Source organism: Nyctereutes procyonoides, unplaced genomic scaffold (assembly GCF_905146905.1).
Source record: "Nyctereutes procyonoides isolate TBG_1078 unplaced genomic scaffold, NYPRO_anot_genome, whole genome shotgun sequence".
NCBI lineage: Eukaryota > Metazoa > Chordata > Mammalia > Carnivora > Canidae > Nyctereutes > Nyctereutes procyonoides.
The window spans coordinates 10,671,879-10,682,784 of record NW_026575035.1 but is presented as its reverse complement, the minus strand read 5'-3'; the positions used below and the strand labels follow the sequence as shown (position 1 = coordinate 10,682,784).

General features: G+C 39.0%; 1 pseudogene; it reads right to left on the bottom strand.

Moving 5' to 3' along the window:
- Positions 1-8,487: 8,487 nt before the first annotated feature.
- On the bottom strand, positions 8,488-9,397 carry LOC129505230 (high affinity cAMP-specific 3',5'-cyclic phosphodiesterase 7A-like; annotated as a pseudogene).
- Positions 9,398-10,906: the final 1,509 nt, after the last annotated feature.

The window sequence follows — 10,906 nt, the reverse complement described above, 5'->3', positions numbered from 1 at the left end:
GCTCATACATTACTTGGGTTGGTCCTTTTGGTAGAGAATTTTATCATTAGGAATTACAATAAAGTATTTATAAAAATTACAATAAAGTATCTATAAAATTTAAATTTAGTGAAGCACAATATAAATGATCAGAATCTGCAAGCCAGATTTATTTTCATCTATCTCTAGGGAAATCCTAAGAACACTTGGTACAGATTTGTTTGGATACTTCCCCACCGCCCCCCTTTTTTAAGTACCTCCACACCCAGCATGGAGGCTAACATAGGGTTTAAATCTATGACCCTGAGATAGTGATCAAGCTGAGATCTAGAGTTGGATGCTCAACTGACAGAGCCACTCAAATGCCCCTCCCCTTAATTTTTAGAGCAAAAGTTTTGATTTGCCACCTACTCTATTCAGTTATTGATATTTTTTCTTTGTCTCTAATGCTTCTGAAATGATTTTTTTGTCCTGATAGAAGACATCAAATATATATTCCTGACTAACACTGACTTACATTTTTAAAAAAGCTTGTTTTAATCATAGGAAGCTCCTTAGAAACTTACCTGGAAGTTGAATGAGTCACCATTTTGCTCTCTGCATCTTTTTAAACAGATTTTTTTTTAAAAGACTTTATTTATTTATTCATGAGAGACACAGAAAGAGAGAGAGGCAGAGACACAGGCAGAGGGAGGAGCAGGCTCCTTGCAGGGAGCCTGACGTGGGACTGGATCCCGGGTCTCCAGGACCACATCCTGGACTGAAGGCAGCGCTAAACCACTGAGCCACCGGGGCTGCCCTCAAACAGAATTTTTTAACATAAAAAATATTATAATATTATTATAATAAGATAAATTATATTATTGAAATATAATCCACATACTGTATACTTCACCCATTTAAAATATACACTTGAGGGCACCTGGGTGGCTCAGTCAGTTAAGCGTCTGCCTTCAGCTTAGGTCATGATCCCAGAGTCCTGGGATCAAGTTCCACACTGGCTCTCTGCTCCCGGGGAGTCTATTTCTACCTCTATCCCTTCCCTCTGCTTGTGATCTCAAGTGCTCTCGCTCTCTCTCTGTCTCTCAAATAAATAAATAAATAAATAAAATCCTCTAAAGAAATAAAATATATACCTTCAAAATATTCAACATATTCAGAGTCATGCAGTCCTCATCACAATAATTTTAGAATACTTTCACCACCCACAAAAGAAACCCATTAGAAGTCACCCCCAACTCCCCCCTTCCCCAGCTCCTGGCAATACTAATCTACTTTCTATTTCTATGGATATATGTGTTTTGGATATTTTTCATAAATGGAATCATTCAATATGTGGTCTTTTATGACTGGCTTATTTCACTTAGCGTAATGTTTCAAGGTTCAACCATATTGCAGCACATATCAGTACTCATTCCCTTTAATATTGCATTGTATGGATATACCACATTTTTTGTCCATTCATTGGTTGCTGGGCATTTGGATTGTTTCCACCTTTGGCTCTCATGCATAATGGTGCTCTGAACATTTGTATACAAGTTTTTGTACAGATATGTGTTTTCATTTCACATGTAAATGTTAACTTAACATAGACTGGATTTAACTCTGAATTACCTGAGTAGATAGATAGATAGATAGATAGATAGATAGATAGATAGATAATCTAAGTGAGTGAGTGGGTGGTAAAACATACTCTGCCTACTTTTCTACTTTCTTTGTTTTCCCACTCCCAACTATTGTTTTCAGAGGTTATGAGTTTTAAACAATTTACAAATGGAAAATTTCTAAATTAAGAATGTCTCCTTTATATATTTTTAATTGAGCTTTAACAAAAATATGAACTCATTCCATTTCTAAATAAAAATAAAATCACCTGGGTGGCTCAGTTTGTTAAGTGTCAAACTCTTGATTTCAGTTCAGGTCATGATCCCATGATCCTGCGATCAATCCCTGCCTCACCACCCCAACCTCAACCCCCGGAAGAGCTCCATGCTCAGGAGGTAGTTTGCTTGAGATTCTCTCTCCCTCTGCCTCTGCCTTTCCCCCTCCTCTCTCTCTCTCTCTCTTTCAAATAAATAAATACATACATACATACATACATCTTTATTTTTTTTAAGATTTTATTTATTTATTCATGAGAGAGACAGAGGGACACAGAGAAACAGGCAGAGAGAGAAGCAGGGTCCACACAGAGAGCCCCACGCGGGACTGGATCCTGGGTCTCCAGGATCACACCCTGGGCTGAAGGCGGCACTAAACCACTGAGCCACCAGAGCAGCCCCATACATACATCTTTAAATAAAATCACATATACCTTCCCCAAAATTCAACAGAAGTTAAATATTCTCATCTAAAGCCAGATAGACAAATGCTTTTTTTCACTCAAGTGCCAACTCCAATCAGTTGTTAGTGGCTCCCGGAATACTGTGTTAAAAAGGGTTCTGAAGCTTTGATCAGGTTCAAAAGATTGCAGTGATCTGCTTATGAACCTTTGTTGGTGTGGGAATATGTACATAAGACATTTATTTGTCATTCCGGAGTGTTTAAAAATTTCTTCCATTAAATTAAAGACAATAGAATGTGGCTTTATGTATGTTTCTTCTAAATGTTAGTTTTTCCATAGGTATGAACACTTGTATTTTTACTTAAAAAAAATAAGATCCTATTGGTGCTTCATTTAGAGGCCTACTGTAGTTAAGTAAGGAAGAACGACAAGAAAATCAAGGGTTGGAAATAAATATATTAGATAAGAATGCCTTCAATAAAATCTAAATAATACAGTGTATTAGAGAATCCTGGAAAATGCAGGATTGCTGATTTAAATAGCAGACAAAGAATTTTAGAGCTACTGCTCTCTGATTTTTCTAAAGAAAAATCCTTACATCCTGCCAGACTCACTGCCTCCCTGACATTCATCACTTCCTTTAGCATCTGACTGAAATTTGTACATAGGCGATCAATGGCTCTGGTCAGCCAGAAACATACATTTCTCTCCAGAATGAGCTATTTTTCTTTTTTTCTTTTTTTTAGATTTTATTTATTCATGAGAGACACAGAGAGAGGCAGAGACATAAGCAGAGACAGAAGCAGGCTTCCCACAGCAAGTCTGATGCAGGACTCTATCCCAGAACCCCGGAACCACAACAGAGTCAAAGGTAGACACTCAACTACTGAGCCACCCAGGCATCCCTGAGCTAATATTCTTAAGAGCAAATTGTCCCTCAGGTTCTGAGAGCTCAGTTTCTAGAGACTTCTGATGTTAGTGGTAATTTCTGGGTCATTCATCTTAGAATCTAGATTTTCACCCTTTCAGACTTCTGAAATCTCCCCTTCTAATCATTTGCTTACTCTCCAGGGGTGGCTTAGTTTTAGTTTTAGTTTTAGTTTTAGTTTTAGTTTTAGTTTTAGTTTTAGTTTTAGTTTTAGTTTTCTCTGGTGACTGACTGGTCAATCAGTTTAGTTTTAGTTTTCTCTGGTGACTGTCTGGTTATTTTCTTGAGCAGTCTAGGAATTCTTCAGTAGAGTATGAATTCCTCCAAATTCCAGGTCTATTGTCCTTGCTTATGACCTTTAGCCCCACTTTAAGATTTTTCTGTAGTTGTCTGCATTTAGCTTAGGACGCTCTGCCAAGCCCAAGGCTACAAAGTCTTTTTAACTGTGGCATCACTTGTCAGACTTTGGATGATTGTTTTTTTTTCTCTTTTTGCCACCGTAAATATAAAAATGGGTGCCAATATATGAACTAAGTTGAACCTCAGGTAAACCAAATGCCCTTACTTTAAAGTCCATCAATAATTCTTTCATTTTATCATGTTTTCTTGCCTCTTTTTACCCTGTTAGATATTTGTGCTTAAAGGTTAAATCAAGCTCCTCCATTCCTCAATTTTCTTCCTATTCTTTGATCCTATATTGAAATCATAATGCTGGATTTGTGACGTCACTCTCAATTGTTTCCAGATGGATTCTCAGGCTGATCAAAAAGAAGGTGAAGCCAATATATGTTAGTAAAAAAGTAGATCTTCAAACGGGGAGATGGTTCAGAAAAAAAAAAAAAAGGAGTATAATAATAATGTTGAGAATACAAAACAACTATAGGTAAATTGCCTTTTCTCTCTGTCTTAAAATAAAGTCTTTGATCAATTGTGCCAATGTATGAAAATTTGAACTCTAAAGAGGCTAGGCAGCTTTCTAAACCCAAACATCAAAAGCTTTGCTTCCATTAGAAAAATTTAAACCCATGATACTTTGAATGGATTTGAAATTCTCTAAAATAAGCTCTAATAATAACCTTTACAAACAGAAAGGAAAAGAACAGTAGGTTATATGGCTTCGTGCTACCATTTTCTCTGGTACATTAGTTTTCCAAAGATGGCATTTTGGCTTGTACCAAATAAAAGGGCAAAGGTTACCAAATGCAAGCCTGGGGAAGCCAGAAGAGAGAGCAGCTATTACAAAGGAGGGGAAAATCCAAGCTGTCAGCTCTGAATGGATAGAAATAGCATGTGTGAAATTGACAACCAGCAACAGCATGGCATCTTTAGAAGGGCCAGGAAATGAATTCTTCCAGCATTCCTATTTACTGTATGAGAGCGGCAGTGCTGAAGAGGCTTGTTCAAGATTCATGGAGAGAAACGGTCCAGTCTTTGATAATGTGCATAACATTCAGTTGTTGTTTAGAAAGTAATTTAAACAAACAAAATGTCATAGTGAGAATGGTAAAAAATCATTCAGAGAAAAATGTAAATAAAGAATAAAAATCACCCATCACCAACCTCTGGAGAGGCACTAACAATTGGGTACATTTGCCTCCTCTTACACATGTTGTCTTACAAAGTTGAAACCAGGGCAGTCCGGGGGTGCTCAGAGGTTTAGCGCCGCCTTCCGCCCAGGGTGGGATCCTGGAGACCTCGGATCAAGTCCTGGGTTGGGCGCCCTGCGTGGAGCCTGCTTCTCCCTCTGCCAGTGTCTCTGCCTCTCTCTCTGTGTCTCTCATGAATGAATAAATAAAATCTTTTTAAAAACAATAATATTTATGAGATAGAGATGAATTTCAAAATTTCTTCAATTATCAAGTGACCTATGCTGTTTAATTTAAATATGAAGGAGAAATGATGTTTCAACGAACATAAAATGACAAACATTTAAAATTCAATGATTTAACACATATTAAAAAGTAGACTGGAATATAATTGACATATTCTCACATCCAAAATTGACAAAAACTATCCTTAAAACATGTTTGAAATTTCTGTTGTAAACTTTAATTATCAATTGATTCATTTTCATATGTTAAAATACTTATACTTTTTTTTAAGAGAGAACATGAGCAGGGGTGGTGGTGCACAAAGGAAAATGAAGAGTGAAAATATTAAGCAGTCTCCACGCTGAGTGTGGAGCCCATTGTGCAGGGCTCAATCTCACGATGAGAGATCACAACTGGCGTCCAAGTCAATAGTTGGCCGCTCAACTGACTGAGCCACCCAGGTGCCCCTAAAAATCTTTTTTTAATTATCATTTTTTATACATTTAAAACACTTTCTTTTTTTAAATAATTTTATCTCTTTATTTGAGAGAGAGAGACAGAGAGAACAAGCAGAGGGAAGGGCAGACAAGGAGGGAGAAGCAGACTTCCCACTGAGCAGGGAGCATGACCCAGGGCTTGATCCCAAGACCCTGGGATCATGACTTGAGTCTAAGGCAGACTGAATCACCCAGGCAAAAAAAAACAGAAACAAAGTTGAAACCAACTTGCATATATAATTTTGATTTCTGCCTTTTTTTAGTATTATCTCATAAATACTTTTCCGTGTTATGAAAATGTCTTCATCAACATTGTTGCTAACCTTTTTTATTTTTTATTTTTTTAAGATTTTATTTATTTATTCATGGAGAGACACAGAGAGAGAGAGAGGCAGAGACACAGGCAGAGGGAGAAGCAGACTCCACGCAGGGAGCCCGATGTGGAACTTGATATCGGTACTCCAGGATACCTCCCTGGGCTGAAGGTGGGTGCTAAACCACTGAGCCACCCAGGGATCCCCCATTGTTAATGTTTTTAGAACATTCTGTCATATGAATCCACAGACCTTATTTACTTCACCATGATTAATTCAGCTATTACCTCTTTCCTCCTTCTAATACATATTCCACTGAACAACTAGAGTGATCTTTTAAAAACTTCCAGTTTATCTCACTACTCTCTTTATTTAAAACAATTTAATAAATTAGCAGGCTCTTTGAGGCTTTCTGCCCTTGCTGCTACATCCGTATCACCTGGAACTTAGAAATGCCTAATCTTTACTTCTTCCTATGCCTATTGAATCTGAGTCAGCATTTTTACAAGATCCTGGGTGATTCCTAGGCACATTAATATTGAGAACTGTTGGTCTTCATGGCTCTCTGGCTGCTGCACCAGCCTTACAGAAGTACCAGCCTCTTCAGGGCTTCCTAGGATCCTGTAGTAGTGCCTCACTTACCATGCCCCTCTTTTCCCCAACAGAGCTTTCACTGGTGCTTTGAATGGAATGTTTGTGTGCCCCGAAATCCATGTGTTGAAGCTCTCACTTCCAATGTGATGGTATTTGGAGATGGGGCCTTTTGGAGATAATTAGGTTTAGATGAAGGCCTAAGATTATTACCCTCAGGATAGCATTAGTGCCCTTATAAGAATAGATACCACAGCTTTCTTGTTTGTGTGCTCACTCTCTCTTTCTGCCATGGGAGGAAACAGAAAGAAGGTGTCCATCTAGAAACCAGGAAGAGAGTCTAATCAGAACTTGACCATGTTGGCACTGTGTGCTCAAGCTTCCAGACCCCAAAACCATGAGAAAATAAATTTGTTGTTTAAGCTACTCAGTCTACAGTATTTTGTTATGGTGGTCTGAGCAAACTAAAACAGCAGGTCTGTGCACTGTACTCTTTGCCCAGAAAGATCTTCTCTGACTCTTTAATCACATTTCACGATAAAAGATGATTCTAAAAACATTACTTATGTCCTCTGAAACCCAACCATCCTCATTTTTTAAAAACAATTCTTCATATTTTTTTAAAGATTTTATTTATTTATTCACAAGAAACACACACAGAGAGACGCAGAGACAGGCAGAGGGAAAAGCAGGCTCCATGCAGGAAGCCCGATGTAGGACTCGATCCCAAGACTCCGGGATCATGCTCTGAGCCAAAGGCAGACACTTAACTGCTGAGCCACCCAGGCATCTTTGTATTTGATGCTACTGATAATCACATCTTCTTGAAATGTGATTAAAGAGTGACTCTTTAAGTGAAAAATTTCACTTTTCCTTTAGAGTCAAGTTTGAGGTTGGGGGGTGGGGGAGGGTCTCATATCCTGAATATGTAAAAAACTTAAAACTCAACAACAAAAAAATCAAACAAACAACCCAATTTAAAAATGGGCAAAGGACATGAATAGACACTTCTCCAAAGAAGATATATAACCATCCAACAAACATTTGAAAAGATGCTCAATGTCACTAGTTATCACAGAATTGCAAATCAAAACCTCAGCGACAGCACTTCATAGCCACTATATAACTACAATCAAAAAACAAAACAGAAATAACAAACATTGGTGAGTATATAGAAAAACTAGAACCCTCATACATTGCTGGCAGGAATACAGCCATTATGGAAGGCAGTTTGGTAGTTTTTTAATGAGCTAGACATAGGATTAACATACAACCCAGTCACTCCACTCCTAGATATACACCCAAGAGACATACGTACAAAAATTTGTATATAAATATTCAGAGCAGGGATCCCTGGGTGGCGCAGCGGTTTGGCACCTGCCTTTGGCCCAGGGCGCGATCCTGGAGACCCGGGATCGAATCCCACGTCGGGCTCCCGGTGCATGGAGCCTGCTTCTCCATCTGCCTATGTCTCTGCCTCTCTCTCTCTGTGACTATCATAAATAATAAATAAAAATTTAAAAAGAAAAATAAATAAATAAAATCGTTTAAAAAAATAAAAAATTAAAAAATTAAATAAATAAATAAATATTCAGAGCAGCATTGTACATAGCAGCCAGAAGGTGGAAGTAACCTTAATGTCCACCAATTTATTGAATGGACAAATGAAATATGATACATCTATACAACACAATATTAATTGACCATAAAAGAAATGAAGTACTAGTATATACTACATCAGGGATGAATCTTGAAAACATTGTGCTAAGTAAAATAAACCAGCCATAAAAGACCACATATTGTATGATTCCAAGTACAGAAAATCTCCAGAATAGGCAAATCCACTGAGACAGGAAGCAGATTAGTAATTGCCAGGGGCTGTGGAGATGGGGGGAACGGAGTATGACTGCTTCTGATTTTTGCTTCATGTAGGTGGGGTTACTTTTTGGGGTGATAAAAATGTTCTGGAACTACATGTTGGTGATTGTTGCCTGTTATGAATGTAGACACTTTTTTTCAATTTTAATATTATATATTTAAATGTATATTTCTTTTTGATAAAATTAAAGTCAACAGGATTTTTCTAACCAGCTATATCTTTGTATGTATAATTACCAATCTGGATGTTGGCAATAGATTCAGTCTGACGATCACAAAGTGATCACAAAGTGGATTCACACCCAAATGATACTTCTTTTCTATATCTCCTTGATGGAAGAACTCCTCTGTTACTTTTTCACTCCATGGCTTGCTTAATTCCCAGGTCCAACATGAGTTACAAATATCAGCACATTTCAAAGCCATCTGTAAAACCAAATGCCTATGGCCTGGCATTTTTTAGGCGTAAGTCACCTCTGTCCAAATGGGACCTAAACAATGACAGACACTCATTTTGACGACTGATGTCTGTGGCTAGTATCAAAGCACCTATCTGAGTCTCCATTTGTTGCCTGCTGGCATATGTGAGAATAAACCAGATTCTCTCAATAATCCCACTGCAGATCTCCAGTGGTGGTTTTCCAGTACTGAGGTATTGTATAAAGTTGCCAAGTAATGGTTAGTTTTAATAAGGAAAGGTTGATTAACATCTGGATGACCCAGATCATGAGTGGCAGCCGCAATTAAGCTCAGCAAGACATCCCAAGGAGTTACAGAACTGGCAAGCTTAGGTTCTTTAAAGTAACAGTGCATGGCCTGAGTAACATCTGCAGCATGGACTGCATTGTAGTAAGGGTTCTGACCATGGTAATCTTCTTGATTCATAACTAAAAGTCTACAAAGTTTCTTCATAAATAAGTGGAAGTACCAATTAATCCATGAAGACTAAATAAATGAAAGGTTAAACTTACTAGACTATTTTCATTTGTTAGTCTATCAAATAGAAAGATATCAAAATTCCAATTTCCAACTTTTTCCAGCATACACTTGGCTTGTCCATTATAATCATCATCTAAAATGTTTAGAGAATTTGCAGAGGGAGAAGCAGGCTCCATGCAGGAAGCCCGATGTAGGACTCCATCCCAGGACTCCAGAATCATGCTCTGAGCCAAAGGCAGACGCTCAACTGCTGAGCCACCCAGGCATCCTCGTATTTGATGCTACTGGTTATCACATCTTCTTGAAATATTCCCATATCAAAAAGAAGTGCTTTTTCTGCTCACTGCTGGGCACAGACCTGGGGTTTCTGTCCTTATTTCTCAGAAGCTGGCAATCATCTTGCTTGTGTCTGTAGTCCTCACTTCTCTCCTGACCTCAGAGATAGATTTTTCCAACTCTCCCACCATCCATACTCAACATATTCATACTCATAATTCCTCTCTGAAACCCCCCCCCCCCAATCTGTGGCTTTTCTCTCTGACCCTGTTGGCCAGTCACCTGAGCATATGGCATTCCTAACCCAGGAGACAGGAGTATCAAAGCCACCTGGTGGGCCAGTGCTACTCTGAAAGGCAGAAATCATCTTTCATTCAGGATTTTCCTTCATCCAGGCTCTCAAGTTAGTCAGTAAATGTATTGATCTTTCCTTCAAATGGTCTTTGTATCCACCTGTACACTTCCATCCCCACTGCCAACTCGCAGATTTAGGTTTTCAACACCTCCTGTTGGGGGCCTGTAGATCCCCTGGGGCAGACCTCTGTGGAACCCCCCCACCCCCACCCCACCACCATGAGAAGTGTGGCCTAGGTAGCATGCCGGAAACCACAGCAAGTTGGCCGAGAAAAGTTAATAGATCATCAAGCGAGTTGAGAGAGAATGTGAGAGCCAGCATGAACCTCTACATCTCTAAGACTTTGATGATTCCCAGACTATTAAGATATGGGAAAAGAAGCAATAAAAGAGGAGTTCAAAGATAATCATGCCTCCACCTCCCCATCCCTGCAACTGACTGTTGGCATGGGCCAATCTCAGGCTTGAAGAGACCAAATAGCAGAGTTTCACAGAATCGCATGACAGGGAGCTTAAGCATGACTCTGTGTAGGGTTTGAAGAGCTCCACAATCCAGGTATTATCTGTCCTCCTCCCATATCTGGGTCTACATAATCAAAACAAAGGAAATAAGGGATTTGATCCAAAGTAAAGGTTCCTGGGATTATTTCTGGGGAACTTGGTAGCTGCACTTTGATAGTATGTGGCTGCCGACTGGTCCTTGAGGGCCACGGGGATAGCAAGACTTGAAAGTTTACCTTGAAGCCTTGAAACATTTTCATTTCACGAATGGCAAAACCCAAATCCCAGGTACATGCAGTAACTTGCCCGGCCTAGCTCAAACTACAGGTGGCAGAGTCGAAATAGAACTAAGATTACTTGCTTCCCATGAGTGCTCATTTTCCTTTTCATTATGCCCGACATCAATCTCTCCTAAATAGGATGACACTCGTGGTAGAGTAACATTTTAAAGATATCAAAGCAGCAACATTATTCTCAGTGAGCTTCCTTCTGAGAAGTCCACCCCTGACAGTCCCAGGAGTGAGATACCCATCAAGAGGCTGCCTCATTTTTAA